This window comes from Pempheris klunzingeri, chromosome 24 (genome assembly GCF_042242105.1).
Source record: "Pempheris klunzingeri isolate RE-2024b chromosome 24, fPemKlu1.hap1, whole genome shotgun sequence".
NCBI classification, from domain to species: domain Eukaryota; kingdom Metazoa; phylum Chordata; class Actinopteri; order Acropomatiformes; family Pempheridae; genus Pempheris; species Pempheris klunzingeri.
This window is the reverse complement of record NC_092035.1, coordinates 7,154,522-7,175,992: the sequence shown is the minus strand read 5'-3', so window position 1 is coordinate 7,175,992 and position 21,471 is coordinate 7,154,522. Positions and strand designations below refer to the sequence as shown.

General features: G+C 44.1%; 5 long non-coding RNA genes across 6 annotated transcripts; 2 read left to right on the top strand and 3 right to left on the bottom strand.

Moving 5' to 3' along the window:
- Positions 1-2,069: 2,069 nt before the first annotated feature.
- On the bottom strand, positions 2,070-3,510 carry LOC139223891 (uncharacterized). The gene is made up of 4 exons (XR_011586047.1): positions 3,364-3,510; positions 2,690-2,740; positions 2,222-2,291; positions 2,070-2,130 (listed from the first exon to the last, which is right to left on the bottom strand). It is a non-coding gene; the product is annotated as an uncharacterized lncRNA (long non-coding RNA).
- Positions 3,511-8,792: 5,282 nt separating this feature from the next.
- Positions 8,793-12,151, top strand: LOC139223826 (uncharacterized). 2 transcript variants are annotated; one of them, XR_011586029.1, is made up of 6 exons: positions 8,793-8,941; positions 9,846-10,032; positions 10,672-10,715; positions 10,844-10,931; positions 11,091-11,238; positions 12,025-12,151. It is a non-coding gene; the product is annotated as an uncharacterized lncRNA (long non-coding RNA). The 2 variants fall into 2 exon arrangements; XR_011586030.1 differs by lacking the exon at positions 9,846-10,032.
- On the bottom strand, positions 11,832-13,219 carry LOC139223828 (uncharacterized). The gene is made up of 4 exons (XR_011586031.1): positions 13,088-13,219; positions 12,446-12,496; positions 12,002-12,071; positions 11,832-11,909 (listed from the first exon to the last, which is right to left on the bottom strand). It is a non-coding gene; the product is annotated as an uncharacterized lncRNA (long non-coding RNA).
- Positions 13,220-15,115: 1,896 nt separating this feature from the next.
- Positions 15,116-16,150, top strand: LOC139223896 (uncharacterized). Its single transcript, XR_011586050.1, has 4 exons — positions 15,116-15,220; positions 15,263-15,361; positions 15,637-15,687; positions 16,132-16,150. It is a non-coding gene; the product is annotated as an uncharacterized lncRNA (long non-coding RNA).
- Positions 16,151-17,125: 975 nt separating this feature from the next.
- Positions 17,126-17,550, bottom strand: LOC139223433 (uncharacterized). The gene is made up of 2 exons (XR_011585992.1): positions 17,516-17,550; positions 17,126-17,370 (listed from the first exon to the last, which is right to left on the bottom strand). It is a non-coding gene; the product is annotated as an uncharacterized lncRNA (long non-coding RNA).
- Between the last annotated feature and the right edge of the window lie 3,921 nt (positions 17,551-21,471).

Here is a 21,471-nt window from a genome sequence, read left to right as displayed (position 1 = left end):
GTCCTTATGAGGTTTCTGGAGAGCAGAGGTCAAATAATCCCACCAAATATCTCAGGTGCATCATCATCATTCTTGTATGTTTACATCCTGCATTTATTCTTATATCCATCAACATACAATAAATCAGTGTTTATGACACAGCTGGAATGATTCCTGGAACAATAAGAACAATTTCGTTACATTGCTGCTTCTTTTACGGTTTTCGCTCATTTCTTGAACTCAAAGTCAGGTGTTATGTATTTAAATCCGTCTCTCTGTGGCTCTGTACCTGGACTGTGCCACCTCACTACCTGTCTCCCTTCCTACTTTCACATAATGGTATGATCCTACTTATTATTATTTATACTTATTTATTTTAGTGTTACATCAGCGGCGGTTCTGCGCGTGCGCAATTCATGAGCAGGAGTGGAGTGGCTCTCCTCGGTCCTCTCTGCGGCTGCGCGAGGCTGCTGCGAGACCTTTGGGAGGGGGAGGGGGAGGGGGAGGGGCTAACGGTCACACCTGCTGCTAGTTAAGGAAATTAGGAAAGTCGCCTGATTGGCAGCACAGGAAATGATGTCAGCACACTTCCGCAGCAGCAGATGACTTAAGAGCCTGAGCGGATCGTTGGCACGTTTTTTGCAGCTCATTTTTCTGCAGCTCGTTTTTCTGCTTCAAAAACATGTTTGGAGGAGGAGAAGAAAACTACCAGAGGAAAACATCACGAAGACGCTGAGTTGGGTTTGGTTAATGCGGTTAGTCTGAGGCTGAATGGCCGAATACAAACACAAAGAGAACAAACACATGGTGGTAACAAGCTAGCTAATTAGCCACTTAGCTAACGCTAGCTAACCATGCTAACAGCCGCTACATTCGGACCTGAGAACGTATTTTCATACCTCCTCGTGTGTAAACGTGTGTTGGTATGACAACGTTCCTTGAATCCTTGAAAGCTAATTGTATTGAAATGTCAGTAATCACCATTAATGTCAAAATATTTTATTTGTCGTCTCAAATAGTTACTGAAGTTTAACAGCAAGTTTCAAAATGTATTTCAACAAAGAGAATGAGAGAAAAGTCATCAGTGCAAATATCCACTTTTTTATTTCCTACATCAGATGTGTGCAGCCTTGTTCAACATGAAGGTGATACAGCTGTAACTTCTGATCACTTATTGATTGATTCTTTTTCCTTTCATGCTTCAGGTGGGCTGGTGTTCACTGCTGAGGAGCAGAGGAAGAGTCTTCCTGCCAGTATGTGTTGGGAAAGAAGCACAATGGTTAGTAACTTTAATTAAAACTTAAATCATTGATTTCTACTATTTGATATATTATAAATTATTGTTGGAGCTAGCTTGTGATTCTATGACCTGATTAACATCTTTCACTTTTAAAGTGTCTGGAGGTTCATTTGTGTTTGTTTTTTCCAGATGGTTTTCCCAAATGAAGATAAAAACCCCTGAAGATCTTCTATCTCCACCAGTGTTTCCCAAAGTTGGAGTAAGATTTTATGCAGCCATTTTGCTCATTATGCACTTTTAAAAAATTAAAGTGTTTCAAACTCAAACAATGTTTCTTTTGGCTTTGTATTTTCTACTTGCTTTTAAAGTGGTCTTATGTTTACACATACAATTTCACATTACACTCAATCCAGCACCAGTAAAACACAGGATTCTGCTCCAAAATAAAATGGCCAGCTGTGGCTCATCCTTCCGTCGGGGTTCCAGCTCCATGGGTCAGTGTGTGAATGAGGTCATGGAAAGGTGCTATATAAATGCTGACCATAGGTGGATCCACAGCTTTGCCTTTTCAGTGTAGTTAAACCAAGGCAAAAAAAAAAAAAAAAAACTCAATAGAAAACAGGAAACAAGATTTAGACTTTTTTTTTTTTTTATTTAAAATACAAGACACAGTGAAGGTGCTGCTTGGCTCACTGGACATCCAGCAGGAACATGGAGGCAGATCCTGTCAGAGGAAGACTGAAGAGGAGCTGCTGGTCTACTTTTACCTCAAAGTAGTTTCTGACAATTAGCTAGTAACTCTTGCAGCAGCAAAAAAGTAAACACAACAACTTGCACTTAATTTTACATGTCTTTATTTAGAAATCAGTGCTGTTTGGATCCACGGTTGATTCAGGTTCTCCTGGTGCATCCTGGGAACACACAAAAAAAAAAACAAGTTTTCTCTTTTGCTGATACATGAAGATGCTGCAGAGGAGTCATGTTGAATGCATTAATACTTACTACAGTCTGCTACTTTTCCACAGGACCTTCTGTTTGGATCCACGGCTGACTCAGGTTCTCCTGCTGCATCCTGGAAGACACAAAAACACCATTACTTTGATCAAAGAGTGACCAGACAGAAGGTTAAACTTGTTCTCTTCATTTTAAATAAAGTTTAACGTGACAACATCCTGTGTTCAGATTTACTGATTCCTCATCTCTTCCCACCAGACACCTGGAAACTTTTAGATTCTACCTTTACAAACTAGCACCAATAGAGAGAATTATCTACTGCAAGAATTTACAAATCTTCAATGTTTGTGCTCCAAGTCCAACATTTAGTGCCATTAACATTAACTGTTAGTGTGTTTTCTACCTGGAAACAAGTAGTTCAGGAAGAAATCAGTTTGATGTGGGAGAAAATAAAAGCTCACATTTCCTGTCTAAACACATTAATGTGATGTTCTAGGTAAAGTTGAGCGTTTTTACCACAAGCTGTTCCTGTCACAGGTTCTTCAGCCCAGACTCAGGACACGCCACCTGCAACGGAAGAGATTTTCACAATAAAACTACAGCTCTTTACCAAAGTAAAAAGGAAATAAATGACATTATAGATGAAGTTCACCTGCAAACACAGGCAAAATGTGATGAAGCTGCACCTGATCTCAGCCACAATAAACCACCAATTTGATGCTTAGCTTTTGGTCTTTAAACTAATTTAATCTGTTCCAAACAGCCCACATGCTAATGCTACATGCTAACACTAGCCAGCATGTTAGTCACTGATTAGCCACAAGGTGAAACTGATCAGTGATTATTGACCCTGCAGTCCGGTCATTAGCAGCAAACTCACTGCAGATGCTCACCAATTAAACAGGACTATAATGAACGGGACACTGAGCCTGAGCTTTAACTCTCCTGCTGCTGCAGCTGCTGAGTTACAGAAAACAGCTGAGAGGCCTGATGAGGAACTTCTAGATGTTCTAGTGCAAACACAGAACATTAGAACCATCAGTGTTTATTACAACAGTAATCTGGTACTTTGGTTCTCAAACAGGTTCATCGGCCACAATGAAACCACCAATATAGAAAAATGTATCAGCTGTGCACCTTAGCATGGTTAGCTAATTAGCTAGCTACTGAACACCCATTTGTTTGCATACCAAAACCAACTCCGCGATGTTTTCTTCCTCTGGACCTCCGAAGGACTGCATGAAGCACAAAACGAGCCCAAGCAAAGCGTCCCGGTGTTTGCAGCAGAAGGAGAAGAGCCGACTGGCGCCGGGTGAGTCAAACCTTCAGACTTTTATAGTGATGGACACACCATGCGGCAAATCACGTGGGAGGACACATTAGGATCATACCATTATGTAGTAGGGGAGACGCTCTGAAGACAGGAAGTGAGGTGGTACAGTCCAGGTACAGAGGACATAGTGATGGCTGATCGAGGCTTTGTTGAAGTTCGACACTTAATTGAAAAATGGTTAATTACTCGAGGCTTCAATGACACCGCGCTCCAGTAGGACATCTAGTGGTCAATAAGATGAAGTGCACTGGAGACGTGTCATTTCTTGGTTCATGGACTGTTTGGGCTTTGATTCTCCATCCTCATTCCTGTTCACTACACTACATGGCTGTATGGTTTCAAGCTGACACAATGAAATAGAAAATAAGCATGAACTCATGTTGTTGTCTTGTTTGACACGTCTGGTTGCAGGAATGAATGAATGAATGTCTTGTCACTGCAACGGGTTTAATGAAATAGAAAAGTAGTGGGCTGTAGCTGTATACCTGACATCAAGTCTGAATAGCCCATAGCTGAAAAGATGTAGAATAGTGGGCGTTCAGTAGGCTAGCTGGCAAATGTGATCTCATTTCAAATGTTTAATTAGTTTCAGTAAAGTGGGGGTGCTTGTGTAACTGTTTCTGAGTTTTCCTGAAGAGAGAGTCCTCGTCTGCTGCCCCCTTTGTGCCAGTAAACTCCAACACCACAAATCTGCTCCCCCCTGCAGGAGAACTGCAGCACCCAGCTGTGCAGGGACAAGTGGCTCCGACCGCCGGGGTCAAAGTCACTCTGTTTCACCGGCAAATACAGCAAGAGGTGAAGAGAGTCGGAGGAGTTTCCCCTGAGCTGCTGACCACGCAAGATGGAGATGGGGACACGTATGTACAGGTAGGTGCATCTCAAAACATTCAATTCAAAAAGTGAAACTCAGATACTATACAAGACCAAAGTCAACGCAGCCGTCTACCAGCACATTTTAGAGCACTTCATGCTTCCATCGGCTGACCAGCTCGACGGAGATGCCGAGTTTCTTTGGCAGCAGGACTTGGCACCTGCCCACACTGCCAAAACTACCAAAACCTGGTTTATTGAGCACGGCATTACTGTGATCGATTGGCCAGCAAACTCCCCCGACCTGAACCCCATAGAGAATCTATGGGGTGAGAGAATAGAGACCCCAGACCCAACAATGCAGACGAGCTGAAGGCCGCTCTCAAAGCAACCTGGGCTTTTTTTCAGTCGGTTTTATGTAATATTCTAATCCTGACTTTGGGGTTTTCATGAGCTGTAAGCCACAATCATCACAATTACAACAAATAATAATAAAAATAATATTTCATTTTGTGTGGAATGAATCTATATAGTATATGAGTTTCACTTTTTGAATTGAATTACAGAAATGAATGAACTTTTTCACGATATTCTAATTTTTTTAGATGCAGAATAGAACAGAATAGAATAGAATAGAATAGAATAGAATGTCTTTATCGTCGTTTATAGAGGTACAATGAAATTGAAAGTGCAATCCACTTTAAGTGCCATAAAAAAGTATAAAGTATATAAAAGAAGTACCCTGAATGACAATAATATCTAAAAAAGCACAAAGTGCAGAGTATAAAACAAATAAAAAACATCTTCATATAAATAACATCCAGCAGCATCACACTTCTATTTAATGTCCGGCAGTGTTTAGTACAATTATGGCTCTTGGGTAGAAGCTGTTTTTAATCTGTTCGTACTTCAGTGTCCGAAAACGTCTACCAGAGGGCAAAAGTTGGAACAGTGAAAAGCCGGGGTGGGTCGCATCCCAGCCGATCTTCCGCGCCTTCCTCGGACAGCGGGAGCTGTAGACTTCCTCCAGGGAAGGTAGAGGGCAGCCGGTGATCTTCTGGGCCATGGCGATGACCCGTTGGAGCGCCTTCCTGTTTGCTGCCGGCAGCTGGAAAACCACACGCAGATGCAGTACGACGGGATGCTTTCTATGGAGCATCGGTAAAAAGACACCAGCAGTTTGTGGGAGAGATGGTTGTTCCTGAGAATCCTCAGAAAATAGAGTCTCCGCTGTACCTTTTTAATGACGGCTCTGGTGTTGGCGCTCCAGGTCAAGTCATCCTCAATGTGCACGCCCAAGAACCGGTGGTTGGAGACCCTCGCCACACAATCCCCACCAATCAACAGGGGCTGGATGTCTGTTTTCCTCCTCCTGAAATCTAAGACGAGCAGTGGACAAAGTCGCCAGTTTAAACCAGTCATTCCTGGCAGGGTATTAAAGACTGAACACTAGTTAGCAAGCAAAGAGGTTGAAATGGGCAACTAAAAGTGGCTGACGTAGTCCAACACCGAAACAGCTCACAGTCATGGATAAACAGTCTGAAGTCATTTGCATGTGGATGTAATCTAACTGTGTCCTTTCTTCTCAAACTGCCAGATTTGTCCACAGAGCCGTGGCTCAGGGCAGACGGGCTCTGGCTCGTGCGCTCGCTGCCCTCTGGGGCCGCTCTCCTTTGCAAGTGTGTGCTGAGAAAGGCCACTACCTCAGTCTGCAGGTGAGGGTCCACTGTGAGAACTTCATCACAAGTCTGGAGGCGACACCGGAGTTAGTTTGAGCCTAGAGCTTAGAGAAAAGGAGGGTCAGTGGTCACTCCCAGTGCTGCTTGCCCCTGACTGTCCCATCATAGACTTGGTGTATGACAATGACCAATTTTTGTCCGTTTTTATAATTCAGGAGCACAAAGTGTTGTGGTAACAGCACCTGTGGCACAAGGAGCTCCATTATACCTCCTATAATAAATCTGTAGGGAGTAAAATCCAAAGTGGAAAGTAAAGAGATAATATAAAGAGAGAACAGATGAAAAGACAAAACAGTGAAAAAGAGAACACGAGTGGAGGAACAGTGATAAATAGTGCAAGGCCAACTACAGGAGGAAAATGGAAGATCATCTTCAGCGGAGCAACACGAGGGAGGTCTGGAGAGGTCTCAAATCCATGTCAGGGCAGGAGATAAGCAGTAGGAGAGACCCTGAACCTGGAGACAGAGACTGGGCCAACAAGCTAAATCTGTTTTTCAACAGATTTGATAATGCCCCCTCCCTCCCCAGCCTGAGCACAGACCAGCCTACCCCCAGCTCCTCACCACCACCATCTCCGGGGCCCTCACCCTCCCCCTCACTTCCACAACCACCTCTGGTCCTCTCACCTCCACCCCCCCACCCCCCACCACCTCATTGGCAGCTCTCCCCCTCCCCTCCCCCTCCCCCTTCTCCCCCTCCTCTCTTCACACCAACTGTTGATCAGGTGAGAAGTCAACTGAAGAAGATCAAAGCCAGGAAAGCCACGGGCCCTGATGGCATCAGCTCCAGACTCCTCAGGGACTGTGCAGACCAGCTCTGTCAGGTGGTCTGCTACATCTTCAACCTGAGCCTGAGTCTGGAAAAAGTTCCTGCCATGTGGAAGACTTCTTGTGTGGTTCCAGTTCCTAAGACCTCGCGCCCCAAGGAGCCCAACCACTTCAGACCCGTGGCCTGAACCTCTCACCTGATGAAGGCACTTGAGAGGATCGTCCTAACCCATCTCCGCCCCCTGGTGAGCCCACACATGGATCCCCTGCAGTTTGCATATCAGCCTGGAATTGGGGTGGATGACGCTGTCATCTACCTGCTGCAGAGATCCCTGTCTCACCTGGAGGGCAGTGGAAGCACTGTGAGGATCACTTTCTTTGATTTCTCCAGTGCCTTCAACACAATCCTACCTCCACTGCTCAGGGTGAAGATGGAGAGAGCGGGAGTCAGTGACCAGCTGGCTGCATGGGTCACTGACTACCTCACGGACAGACCCCAGTATGTGAGACTGCAGGACAGTGTGTCTGATGTGGTGGTTTGCAGCACAGGGGCCCCCCAGGGAACGGTACTGTCACCTTTCCTCTTCACCCTGTACACATCAGACTTCAGGTACGCTACAGACAGTTGTCACCTCCAGAAGTTCTCTGATGACACTGCCATCGTGGGGTGTGTGTCAGAGGGGAACGACTGTGAATACAGGACGGTCATCACGGACTTTGTCGGCCGGTGTGGACGAAACAACCTCCTAGTCAACGCCAGCAAGACGAAAGAGATGGTGGTCGACTTCCACAAGAAACCCTCCATCACTGCACCAGTGAGCATCCAGGGACTTGGCATCGAGAGAGTGAGGACATACAAGTACCTGGGTGTTCACCTTAACAATAAACTGGACTGGACAGACAACACTGACTCTCTCTACAAGAGGGGTCAGAGTCGACTATACCTGCTGAGGAGGCTAGGATCCTTTGGAGTGAGCAGACCACTCCTGAGGACCTTCTTCGAGACTGTGGTGGCATCTGTGGTCTCATATGCAGTGGTGTGTTGGGGAGGGGGGTGCTCTGAGCGGGACAAGAACAGGCTCAACAGACTAATTAAGAGAGCCGGCTCGGTGTGTGGCTGCCCCCTGGACCCCATAGAGGTGGTGGGAGAGAGGAGGACCTTGTCCAAACTGTCCTCCATCTTGGACAACACCTCCCACCCTCTGCATCAGACTGTGGGGGCCTTAAGCAGCTCCTTCAGTCACAGACTGATACACCCCAGGTGTAAGAAGGAGCGCTTCCGCAGGTCCTTCATCCCGACTGCAGTCAGACTGTACAATGCTGCATTATAGTCTGCTGCACCAACCACCACCTGTGCACTTTACTATAACATAAACTGTACAATAATTCTCACCCCACTTCACTTCACCCTGTTGTTGTTTGTCTCTGTAATTACATTTCTTTGTGTACATAGGTTTTTACCACTGTATATATTCTATTATATTCTGCTATTTAATTTTTCTAATTCTATTATATTCTGCTATATAATTTTTCTAATTCTATTATATTCTGCTATATAATTTTTCTGTCCCTTTGAGCTGCTGTAACAGCAAAGTTTCCCCACTGAGGGATCAATAAATAAATATCTATCTATCTATCTATAGTTCCTCCTACAGGACACAAGGGGGCGCTGTGTCTTCAAAAATGCAAAACACGTGAAGCCAAACTTGTACCTGCTCCGTGGGATGAACTCGGCTGAGGGTCCGCGGTAGAGCGGGTCGTCCCCCCCCCCTCATGTAAAAGCGCTTTGAGTAGTTGAAGTAACTAGAAAGGCGCGAGACAAATACAGACCATTTACCATTTAACTCCCTGAAATAAATGTGTTCCATTTTGCTGTGGATGATTAACACCCGTAGTTTCTACATCGACTGAGCTGCTGCTAAACTTTCCTGCTGCTAAACTTTCCTGCTGCGACGGTGCTCGTGTTGAGGAAATGACGTCATGAGCAGGTGACGTTGAACCTGAGCGGATCGTTGGAGTGTTTTTCTGCTCGAAAAAGATGTTTGGAGGACGAAAGGAAAGGTGGAGAAGGACTCGAGGAAAACACCACGAAGACGCGGAGCTGGCTTTGGTTAATGAGGTCAGTCTGAGGCTGAGTGGCCGCACGGACAGACACATACACAACACACAGCTAGCTATTTAGCTAACGCTAGCTAACCATGCTAACAGCTGCCACATTTTACTGCTTTCTGAGGCGGATAAACAAATCAGCCAGCGGCCAAGTTCACCAGACTGATGACTAAATGTAGCTTATTATGAGAAGGAACGTGTTTTATTTTCACACCGTTACTATCAGAGGAAATCAGCACCGCCTATTGATTAGCTTCGCTACAGTGACAGACAATCAACACCAGGAAAGAAAAGCCAGCAACAGACACTAAACACTAAACTCACTATGATTTCAAGTTTGTAACTCGGTGGATGATGTTCATTTAAATAACCAAGCTGCTTGCGGTTAAATAGCAGCAGTGTTTCTAGTTTTGGCTACAACTGTCCAGTCTGGCTGTTATAAGATAAGATATTCCTTTATTTATCCCACAATGGGGAAATTTCAAGTCAGCAGCAGTTCTGATTCACACATACAAGATACAGTTCACACATACAAAGAAAGGGAATAAAAAATATAAAATATATATGTTTACATGTACAGTATATACAAACAATAATGTATGGTGAAAGAATGATAGAATGAGGTGAGATAGAAAGGCTATTGCACATGGGGAAAATATAAAATATATATGAAATATTGCACTTGTTACTATTTTCTTGGTCTTTGGTTTACTGGGAGCAGATTTGGTTGTAAAGTCTGATGGCAGCAGGGAGGAAGGACCTGCGATGCCTTTCTTTGGAGCATCGTGGGTGACGAAGCCTGTCACTGATGGAGCTTTCCAGGGCTCTTACAGTCTCATGTAGGGGGTGGGAGACATTGTCCATGATTGATGACAGCTTCGCTACCATCCTCCTGTCACCCACCACCTCCACAGGATCGAGGCTGCAGCCCAGGACAGAGCTGGCTTTGTCCACCAGTTTGTTCAGTCTCTTCTTCTCTGCTGCCGTGATGCTGCTGCTCCAGCAGACCACACCGTAGAAGATGGCTGATGCCACCACAGAGTCATAGAAAGTCCTCAGGAGGCCCTCCGCCACTCCGAAAGACCTCAGTCTACGCAGCAGGTGGAGTCTGCTTTGGCCTTTCTTGAAGAGTGCCTGAGTATTAACAGTCCAGTCCAGCTTCTTGTTGAGGTGAACACCCAGGTACTTGTAAGAGTCCACAATCTCTATGTCCGTTCCCTGGATGTTCACCGGAGAGGGAGGGTCTTTGTGCCGACGAAAGTCCACTACCAGCTCTTTGGTTTTTCCGGCATTAATCCGGAGGCAGTTCTGCTGGCACCAGTCCACAAAGTTTTTGTTCAGCTCTCTGTACTCCCCCTCGTCTCTGTTGTTGATGAGACCGACGATGGCTGAGTCGTCAGAGAATTATTATTATTTCTGTAATTGTAGGCAGATTTCTGATGATGATCACCTTTAGGATCAGAAATAGATCACTCAGTGCTTCCTTAAGCACATTGCATTCAAATGTCAGTGATCACCATTAATGTCCAAGTATTTAGTTACTGAAGTTTAACAGCAAGTTTCAAAATGTATCTCAGCAATGTAAATGTAAAGAGAATGAAATGAGAGAAAAGTCATCAGTGCAAATATCCACTTTTTTATTTCCTACATCAGATGTGTGCAGCCTTGTTCAACATGAAGGTGATACAGCTGTAACTTCTGATCACTTATTGATTGATTCTTTTCCCTTTCATGCTTCAGGTGGGCTGGTGTTCACTGCTGAGGAGCTGAGGAAGAGTCTTCAGGTTCGTCCAAATCCTCCTCACTTTTTATTCATCGGCATCCTGCAGTTCTCCACTTTCCAGCGCTGCTGCTGACTGTAAACACCACTTGTATGAAGTGTAATTGTTGTACCATTTTCTCCCTCTTGCAGATGTGCGGACTGAAGCGACAGCACGTTTGAAGAAGAGGAGCGTTCTGCAGCCACTGAGGGAACATGTGCTCTGTGCCGAAGCTCTCAGGTAGGTTTATAATCTAGAAATTAGAAATATAAATTCTTGTTGGAGCTAGTTTGTGATTCCATGATGCGATTAGCATCTTTCACTTTTAAAATGTTGTGCTTTTTTTGAGATGGTTTTCCCAAACGAAGATGACAAAATCACCCCGTGATCTTCTTCTAGTGTGACAGGTGTCTGTGGTGCAGTGGGTTAAGTCGCAGTCAGAAGAGGCACTGAAGATCAGAGGTGCTGGGTTCAATCCCGGTGTGTGGCAAGAGTGCAAAAGAAGGTGTTTTGCGAGGGCTGATTTATTTCCCCAAGGTGAAGTCAGGTATGCAGCTCATTTTATTGAAAAAGCACGTTAAAAAAAAAGCAGCCATTTTGCTCATTATGCACTTTTTACATTTATAGGAAAAAAATACGTTCAGGCTCCAACCAGTTATTTTTCTACCTGCTTCCAAATTGGCATTTTATTTACCCTTAAACTCACCATTGCTGGGTTCAAAAATTAGCACTCTCACATTACATTCAATCCAGGACCAGTAAAATATTCTGGATTGATTCAGGATTCTGCTCCAAAATAAAATGGGGCCAGCTGTGGGTCATTCCTCAGGCAGGAGGTCATGGAAAGGTGCTATATAAATGCTGACCATAGGTGGATCCACAGCTTTGCCTTTTCAGTGTAGTTAAACCAAGGCAAAAATCACTCAATAGAAAACAAGATTTAGACAACTTTTTTTTTTATTTAAAATACAAGACACAGTGAAGGTGCTGCTTGGCTCACTGGACATCCAGCAGGAACATGGAGGCAGATCCTGTCAGAGGAAGACTGAAGAGGAGCTGCTGGTCTACTTTCACCTCAAACCAGTTTCTGACAATTAGCTAGTAACTCTTGCAGCAGCAAAAAAGTAAACACAACAACTTGCACTTCATTTTACATGTCTTTATTTAGAAATCAGTGCCGTTTGGATCCACGGTTGATTCAGGTTCTCCTGGTGCATCCTGGGAACACACAAAAAAAAAAAACAAGTTTTCTCTTTTGCTGATACATGAAGATGCTGCAGAGGAGTCATGTTGAATGCATTAATACTTACTACAGTCTGCTACTTTTCCACAGGACCTTCTGTTTGGATCCACGGCTGATTCAGGTTCTCCTGCTGCATCCTGGAAGACACAAAAACAGCATTACTTTGATCAAAGAGTGTCCAGACAGAAGGTTAAACGTGTTCTCTTCATTTTAAATAAAGTTTAACGTGACAACATCCTGTGTTCAGATTTACTGATTCCTCATCTCTTCCCACCAGACACCTGGAAACTTTTAGATTCTACCTTTACAAACTAGCACCAATAGAGAGAATTATCTACTGCAAGAATTTACAAATCTTCAATGTTTGTGCTCCAATTCCAACATTTAGTGCCATTAACATCAGTTTGATGTGGATGAAAGTTATTAGTTTGCTCTGAGGAGAAAATAAAAGCTCACATTTCCTGTCTAAACACATTTATGTGATGTTCTAGGTAAAGTTGAGCGTTTTTACCACAAGCTGTTCCTGTCACAGGTTCTTCAGCCCAGACTCAGGACACGCCACCTGCAACGGAAGAGGTTTTCACAATAAAACTACAGCTCTTTACCAAAGTAAAAAGGAAATAAATGACATTATGTGATGAAGCTGCACCTGATCTCAGCCACAATAAACCACCAATTTGATGCTTAGCTTTTGGTCTTTAAACTAATTTAATCTGTTCCAAACAGCCCACATGCTAATGCTACATGCTAACACTAGCCAGCATGTTAGCCACTGATTAGCCACAAGGTGAAACTGATCAGTGATTATTGACCCTGCAGTCCGGTCATTAGCAGCAAACCCACTGCAGATGCTCACCAATTAAACAGGACTATAATGAACGGGACACTGAGCCTGAGCTTTAACTCTCCTGCTGCTGCAGCTGCTGAGTTACAGAAAACAGCTGAGAGGCCTGATGAGGAACTTCTAGATGTTCTAGTGCAAACACAGAACATTAGAACCATCAGTGTTTATTACAACAGTAATCTGGTACTTTGGTTCTCAAACAGGTTCATCGGCCACAATGAAACCACCAATATAGAAAAATGTATCAGCTGTGCACCTTAGCATGGTTAGCTAATTAGCTAGCTACTGAACACCCATTTGTTTGCATACCAAAACCAACTCCGCGATGTTTTCTTCCTCTGGACCTCCGAAGGACTGCATGAAGCACAAAACGAGCCCAAGCAAAGCGTCCGGGTGTTTGCAGCAGAAGGAGAAGAGCCGACTGGCGCCGGGTGAGTCAAACCTTCAGACTTTTATAGTGATGGACACACCATGCGGCAAATCACGTGGGAGGACACATTAGGATCATACCATTATGTAGTAGGGGAGACGCTCTGAAGACAGGAAGTGAGGTGGTACAGTCCAGGTACAGAGGACATAGTGATGGCTGATCGAGGCTTTGTTGAAGTTCGACACTTAATTGAAAAATGGTTAATTACTCGAGGCTTCAATGACACCGCGCTCCAGTAGGACATCTAGTGGTCAATAAGATGAAGTGCACTGGTGACGTGTCATTTCTTGGTTCATGGACTGTTTGGGCTTTGATTCTCCATCCTCATTCCTGTTCACTACACTACATGGCTGTATGGTTTCAAGCTGACACAATGAAATAGAAAATAAGCATGAACTCATGTTGTTGTCTTGTTTGACACGTCTGGTTGCAGGAATGAATGAATGAATGTCTTGTCACTGCAACGGGTTTAATGAAATTGAAAAGTAGTGGGCTGTAGCTGTATACCTGACATCAAGTCTGAATAGCCCATAGCTGAAAAGATGTAGAATAGTGGGCGTTCAGTAGGCTAGCTGGCAAATGTGATCTCATTTCAAATGTTTAATTAGTTTCAGTAAAGTGGGGGTGCTTGTGTAACTGTTTCTGAGTTTTCCTGAAGAGAGAGTCCTCGTCTGCTGCCCCCTTTGTGCCAGTAAACTCCAACACCACAAATCTGCTCCCCCCTGCAGGAGAACTGCAGCACCCAGCTGTGCAGGGACAAGTGGCTCCGACCGCCGGGGTCAAAGTCACTCTGTTTCACCGGCAAATACAGCAAGAGGTGAAGAGAGTCGGAGGAGTTTCCCCTGAGCTGCTGACCACGCAAGATGGAGATGGTGACACGTATGTACAGGTAGGTGCATCTCAAAACATTCAATTCAAAAAGTGAAACTCATATACTATACAAGACCAAAGTCAACGCAGCCGTCTACCAGCACATTTTAGAGCACTTCATGCTTCCATCGGCTGACCAGCTCGACGGAGATGCCGAGTTTCTTTTGCAGCAGGACTTGGCACCTGCCCACACTGCCAAAACTACCAAAACCTGGTTTATTGAGCACGGCATTACTGTGATCGATTGGCCAGCAAACTCCCCCGACCTGAACCCCATAGAGAATCTATGGGGTGAGAGAATAGAGACCCCAGACCCAACAATGCAGACGAGCTGAAGGCCGCTCTCAAAGCAACCTGGGCTTCCATAACACCTCAGCAGTGCCACAGACTGATGGCCTCCATGCCACGCCGCATTGATGCAGTAATTCAAGCACCACACGCGAATGCAGTACAACAGGATGATGTTAGCAGGCTAAAGAGCACCGCGACGGGTGAGTTAAATGGGACAAGCTGTGTGGAGGTACAGACTATTTCAAGCTTCCCTCTCTGATGCTGATGCTGCTTCTTTTACGGTTTTCGCTCATTTCTTGAACTCAAAGTCAAGTGCTATGTATTTAAATCCGTCTCTCTGTGGCTCGGTACCTGGACTGTACCACCTCACTTCCTGTCTCCCTTCCTACTTTCACATAATGGTATGATCCTACTCTGTTCTCGCATGTGATTGGCCGCATGGTGGCCCATCACAATAAAAGTCTGAAGATGTGGCTCTCCCGACGCCATTCGGCTCTTCTCTTTCAGCTACAAAGAATCAGACACTTTGCTTCTGCTTCATAAAGTCTTTGGAGGACCAGAGGAGGAAACAGCATGGAGATGAGGAGTTGGCTTTTGTTAATGAGGTCAGTCTGAGGCTGAATGACCGAACAATCACAAACAAATCAGTAGTCAGTTGTTAGCTAATTAGCTAATGCTAGCTAGCATGTTACTACTACATTTTACTGCTGCTTGAGGAGGATATATGCTAATATATATATATATATGCTAATAAGGGCACAACAGTTTCTCTGTGATTTTTGGGTATGTTGGTGGTTTCATTGTGGCTGATGGTTCTGATGTTCTCTGTGTTTGCACTAGAACCTCCAGAAGTTCCTCATGGATCCTGCAGCTGCTTCAGAGGGAGAAAGAAGACCAGTGAACACAGACACTCTGCAGCAGCAGGAGAGTTAAAGCTCAGACTCAGTGTCACGTTAATTTAAAGTCCTGTTTAATTAGTAAGAGTGTCTGCGGTGAGTTTGCTGCTAATGAGTGGACTGCAGGGTCAATAATCACTGATCAGTTTCACCTTGTGGCTAATCAGTGGCTAACATGCTGGCTAGTGTTAGCATGTAGCATTAGCATGTAGCCTGTTTATATTAATAAATCAGTGGTTTATTGTGGCTGAGATCAGGGGAACCACAACCAGCAGCTTTGAAGTGAGAAATCACAAACTTTATTGTCACATTTAGTTCCTTTTTACTTGGGTAAAGAGCTGTAGTTTTATTGTAACTCTCTTCCGTTGCAGGTGGTGTGTCCTGAGTCTGGGCTGAAGAACCTGCGACAGGAACAGCTTGTGGTAAAAACTCAACTTTACCTAGAATATCAGATGAATGTGTTTAGACAGGAAATGTGAGCTTTTATTTTCTCATCACAAAGCAAACAATCATTTTCAAACTGATTTCTTCCTGAACTACTTATTCCACTTTTCTAATGATGATTTCCAGGTAGACAACAGTTCTATAATGTTAATGTTGGAATTGGAGCCAATAAACATTGAAGATTTGTGAATTCTTGCAGTAGATAATTCTCTCTCTTGGTGCTTGTTTGTAAAGGGAGAATCTAAAAGTATCCAGGTGTCTGCTGGGAAGAGATGAGGAGTCAGTAAATATGAACACAGGATGTTGTCACGTCAAACTTTATTTAAAATGAAGAGAACAATTTCCAAATGAACAGATCACAAGTTTAACCTTATGTCTGGTCACTCTTTAATAAAACTTGTGCTGTTTCTGTGTTTTCCCAGGATGCAGCAGGAGAACCTGAATCCAAACAGAACTGTGTTTGTATGAGAGCCTCAGTTTAGCACTGATTTCTACATAAAATGAAGTGCAAGTTGTGTTTTGTTACTTTTATGCTGCTGCTCTTTATGGAAAGAGTTCATAGACAAACTGATGTGAGGTAAAAGTAGAGCAGCAGCTCCTCTGACATGTTTGTATTGGTCTTAATCATTGTCTTCTTCTGTCTCACAGGATCTGCCTCCATGTTCCTGCTGGATGTCCAGTGAGCCAAGTAGCACCTTCACTTTTCTTAAATAAAAAGAGGTTTTGTCTTAATATTGTTTCCTATGTCTTTGATATTGTGAGTGATTTTGCATCAGCTTAACTGCTGTGAATCCACCTCTGGTCAGTATTTGTGTAGTGCCTTTTACATGACCTCCTCATTCACACTGACCCAATTTTGGAGCAGAATCCTGTGTTTTACTGGTCATGGATTCAGTTTAATGTGAAATTGATCATTTGTGAACCCTAAAAAAAAACCTCACTTTAGGACTGTAAGCAGGTAGAAATTTTTTTCAGTGATTTTTGTACTGGATTTAGAGGCAAAAAACACTTTGTAATTTTTTTATTCCCCCCTCTGCCACAATAGGAAATATTTAGCCAAAATATTTTTTCCCTGCATTTTTGTACTACTTTAGGGTCAAAAAACACTTGGTGTATATTTTTTCTTTCTCGCTATTACAATAGAAAATACTTGGTAAAATTTTTACTAAGTATTTACTTAGTAATATTTTCTCCTCTTCAAATTAACCCTCTTTTTCCCCCTCTAAATCAAGTGCACGATAGCTGCCACTTTGGAAGAAAATACTTAGCAAGTTTACTCTGGAGTTAGAGGCAAAAAACACTTAGTATATTTTTTTTTTTTTTAAATTTTTCCCCTCTTTAGATGAACTCCCTAAAAATGAGGGAAATCCCTGCCTAAAAATTTTTCTAAGTGTTTTTTGGGGTTTTCAAATAAAAAAGCTGCATAACCCTTTACTTGAGCCTTTGGAAACGCTGGGGAGATAGACCGCCCCCCCCAGTCTTGCCCTCGCAAGTCCCTTCTCGTACGCGACAGGCACTCATGCCGACAGCGGGGATCGAACCTGGCACCTCTGATTCTTCAGTGCCTTGTATGGCAGCGACTTATCCCACCGCACCACAAGCCCTGTCGCACTAGAAGAAGTGCTCAGGTTGTATTTGACATCTTCATTTGGGAAAACCAGCTGAAAAAAAAGAGGGCTCAACACTTTAGAGGTGAAAGATGTTAATCAGGTCATGGAATCACAAGTTAGCTCCAACAATACTTTATATTTTTAATTTATATATTATAAATATATCAACTCGTACAAAGACTGAAAAATAGCTCACCTGTACGCAGCACTTTGTTCTGCACATCACTACAGTCAAACTCTACTAATTAACTAGAGAAATTGCAATTCCTGAAGAAATTGCAGTGTAAATGCTGCTGCTGCTGGTCTGGTGGCTCAAACGTCACTAATGAGCTGCTGCTCATCTGCTGTCACTCTGCTCACATGCAGCTCTTTTCATGGAGATTTGTGCTGCGACACCTGCGAGGAAGAAGAAGAATAAATAAATAAATCAGATAACAGTTACTAATGGCGCTTTTCCACTAGTACCTACTCGACTCGACCTTTTGGGTTTTCCACTAGACAGTATCTGGTACCAGGTACTATTTTAGGACCTACTTGGTTCCAAGCGAGCTGAGTCGAGCCCAAAATGTGACGTCACCAGCCAGTGAGTGACGCCACTGGATGAGTCATGAGAGCGACTCGTTCACAAGAATCAAACCCGCCATTTTTAAACCGCTGGAAACAGACGGGGCGTTTTTATTATTTCTGGGAACGAGGTAAACGGCTACACGCAAACCAAATGCTCAATGTCCTTAGTTGTGTTTGTGCCGCATACAAATTACACCACCGGAGTTTCGGGCCGCCTTGCTATGACGACCCCGCCCACTTTGAGGTGGTACGCTACTGTAATGGAAAACAAACCAACCAAACCGAGTCGAGCTAAAACTGTTTAATAGAAAAGCGCCATAACAATTGTGCTTCTTTCCCAACACGTACTGGCGGGAAAGGAGGGACGATGTCCCAGCCGGGGTTCAGACCTCTCTCCTTAGGGTGCTGAGTCAGCACCTGATCTCACTGAGCTACAGGTGAAGTCATGTGACTGTGCTCCTGAGCTGTTCCTCACTTCTTGGTACTTGTTCTCACCGCTCAGTCCTGACAAGAAACGTGTGGAAAGAAACAGTCAGGATTTCATCTCTTCACCTCAGACTTCTCGCCATCAGTTGTGAAAACTCCTGGTCTTCATCCGGTTGTGGGTTCAATATTTCATCTGTTAGTGAATTGTTGAAAGCCGTCGCCTGTGGGATGGATTCTGTCTCCATCATCATTTGCTTTTGGTAGCGGATGATAAGAAGCAACATTTAAGACCTGAAACCCGCAGGTAGATCAAAGTATTAGAGTATTGTATTAGTATTGTACATTAGTATTGTGCATGTTCTAATGTGCCTCTTATCATCTGCTACCAGAAGCAAATCTGCTCTTCTTACTGATGATGGAGACAGAATCCATCCCACAGGCGACAGCTTTCAACAATCCACAACAGATGAGATATTGAACCCACAACTGGATGAAGAACAGGAGTTTTCACAAGAGCAGCTTTTCAATCATCAGCTGACTTTTAAAATGTCACGTAACCAGAGCAAACTACCTGAGGAGTTAGAGTGATCAGACTGTGCATGTTACCACCTCCCCTGGTAAAAGACTTAAGCTGGGACAGGCATGTAGTTCAGGCTAAAAGTCTGAGGTGAAGAGATTAAATCCTGACTGTTGACTGTTTCTTGTCAGGACTGAGCAGTGAGAACAAGAAACAGGGTTAAAAGAACAAGTACAAACTCCAGCCTGAGGAACAGCTCAGCAAGAAAACAGCTGATGAGGAGGATGGTTTGGAAACGCTTAAACGCTTAAATAACAAAGTAATTGATCTTAATCAGGTAATGGGATCACAAACTAGCTCCAACAATAACTAATTATATATATCAAGTCAGTATTAGTAGAAATAAACAATGAACAAGATGCTAAAATAGCTCCCTGTGGGCCCCACCTTGTTCTGCACGTCATCAGTTTCACATTGAAACTCCAGCTGGAGGACACGGTGCTCTCCTCATCCACTCTCATGGGAATGTGCTGGAGGTGTCGGGGTACTATGGACATCCAACCGGGGGCGGCGGCGGCGGCGGCGGCTGCTGCTGCTGCTGCTGCTGCTGCTGCTGCTGCTGCTGCTGCTGCTGCTGCTGCTGCTACTGCTGCTCTACAAGGCGTGAACCATGGCGCTGCTCCACTGACGGCTTTTCAGCTTTAAAACACAACACAGCTGATGGGGAGAGGGTCCAGGCAGCAACCGCACTCAGGAAATAAACTACACAACCATTTGAGCCATTAAGTCTTTTTCTTAAGCAAGAAATCAATACGTTGAAAATATCCTGCGTGTTTTCAATGTTCCATCTGCATTTAACAGAGCTGCTGGTAACACTGAGAACAAATCTCCTACCTGAGAGCTTCAGCAGAGCACATGTTCCCTCAGTGGGTGCAGAACGCTCCTCTTCTTCAAACGTGTTGTCGCTTCAGTCCGTGCATCTGCAAGAGGGAGAAAATCGTACAACAATTACATTTTATACAAGTTGTGTTTACAGTCAGCAGTCAGATGAATAAAAAGTGAGGAGGATTTGGACGAACCTGAAGACTCTTCCTCAGCTCCTCAGCAGTGAACACCAGCCAACCTGAAGCATGAAAGGAAAAAGAATCAATCAATAAGTGATCAGAAGTTACAGCTGTATCACCTTCATGTTGAACAAGGCTGCACACATCTGATGTATGAAATAAAAAAGTGGATATTTGCACTGATGACTTTTCTCTCATTTCATTCCCTTTACATTTACATTGTTGAGATTCATTCTTAAACTTCAGTAACTATTTGGACGACAAATAAAATATTTTGACATTTATGGTGATTACTGACATTTCAATGATCAGAGAACTTTGTCATACCGACACACGTTTACACATGGGGAGGTACGAAATTACGTTCTCAGGTCCCGTTTTAAGCCAAGATAAATATCAAATAAATAAAATATAGAAAATAGAGGTCCTATATAAAACAAAATAGAAGTACTTGGTGCAGGTAGGTGTGTGGGCATGGGGGAGTTCAGCAGTCTAACAGCTTCTGGAAAGAAGTTCCTCAGCCTGGTGGTCTGGAGGGTGTGCGGGGTGGGTGGAGTCTTTTCTTGCATCTGCTAGTGTAAATGTCTGTGGTGGTGAGAAGGCCGCTCCCCACAGTCCTCTGTGCAGCCTTCACCACCCTCTGCAGAGCCTCCCTGTCTGCAGCAGAGCAGCTGCCGTGCCACACAGGGATGCTGGTGCAGAGGATGCTCTCCACCTCACGTCGGTAGAAGCTCCTCAGGGCTGAGCTCCCCAGTCCGGTGCGCCGCAGCTTCCTGAGGAAGTAGAGATGCTGGTGGACCTTCCTGACCAGGCGGGAGGTGTTGCAGCTCCGGGTGAGGTCCTCGGTCAGATGTACCCCCAGGTACCTGAAGCTGGACACCACTTCCACAGCTGCTCCTCTGAAGTGCAGGGGAGGGAGGGGTCGTCTGTTGAATGATCTATTTCTGTTCCTGAAGGTGATCATCATCAGAAATCTGCCTACAATTACAGAAATAACAGCCAGACTGGAGTCAGATCCGACAGAAATCGATGCTCTGACACTAGCTGTAGCCTGTGAAATGTTTCATGAGTAAAGACAAATACACAACTATTTCTCCATCTACTCTGATTAATGGCTGATTGATTGACTTATTCCCCCACTGTGCCAGGCAGTGGGGGAAGTGGATGTGGATAAACTCTGGAATATTTGGACACTCAGACCTCTCCAATATGCACACAGATGGCCTAAATAATGACCAAACAGGTTCACCAGCCACAATGAAAGCACCTAATACCCAAAAATCACAGAGTAAAACTGATGTGCCGTTATTAGCATATTTCCACCTGCTAAAATCTCATCATTCAGCTCAACAAGAGAAACGTTACAGTATTAAAACAATCAAGTGAAACAGGACATTGATATTTAACACAGACACAAACAACATGCGCTAAGAGGCCAAATAAAACTGCACCAAAACTAGAAACACTGCTGCTATTTAACCGCAAGAAGCTTCGTTATTTAATCATACATCATACAACATCATCCACCGAGTTACAAACTTAATAGTAAGTTTCTTTCCTCATGTTGTTCACTAGCTT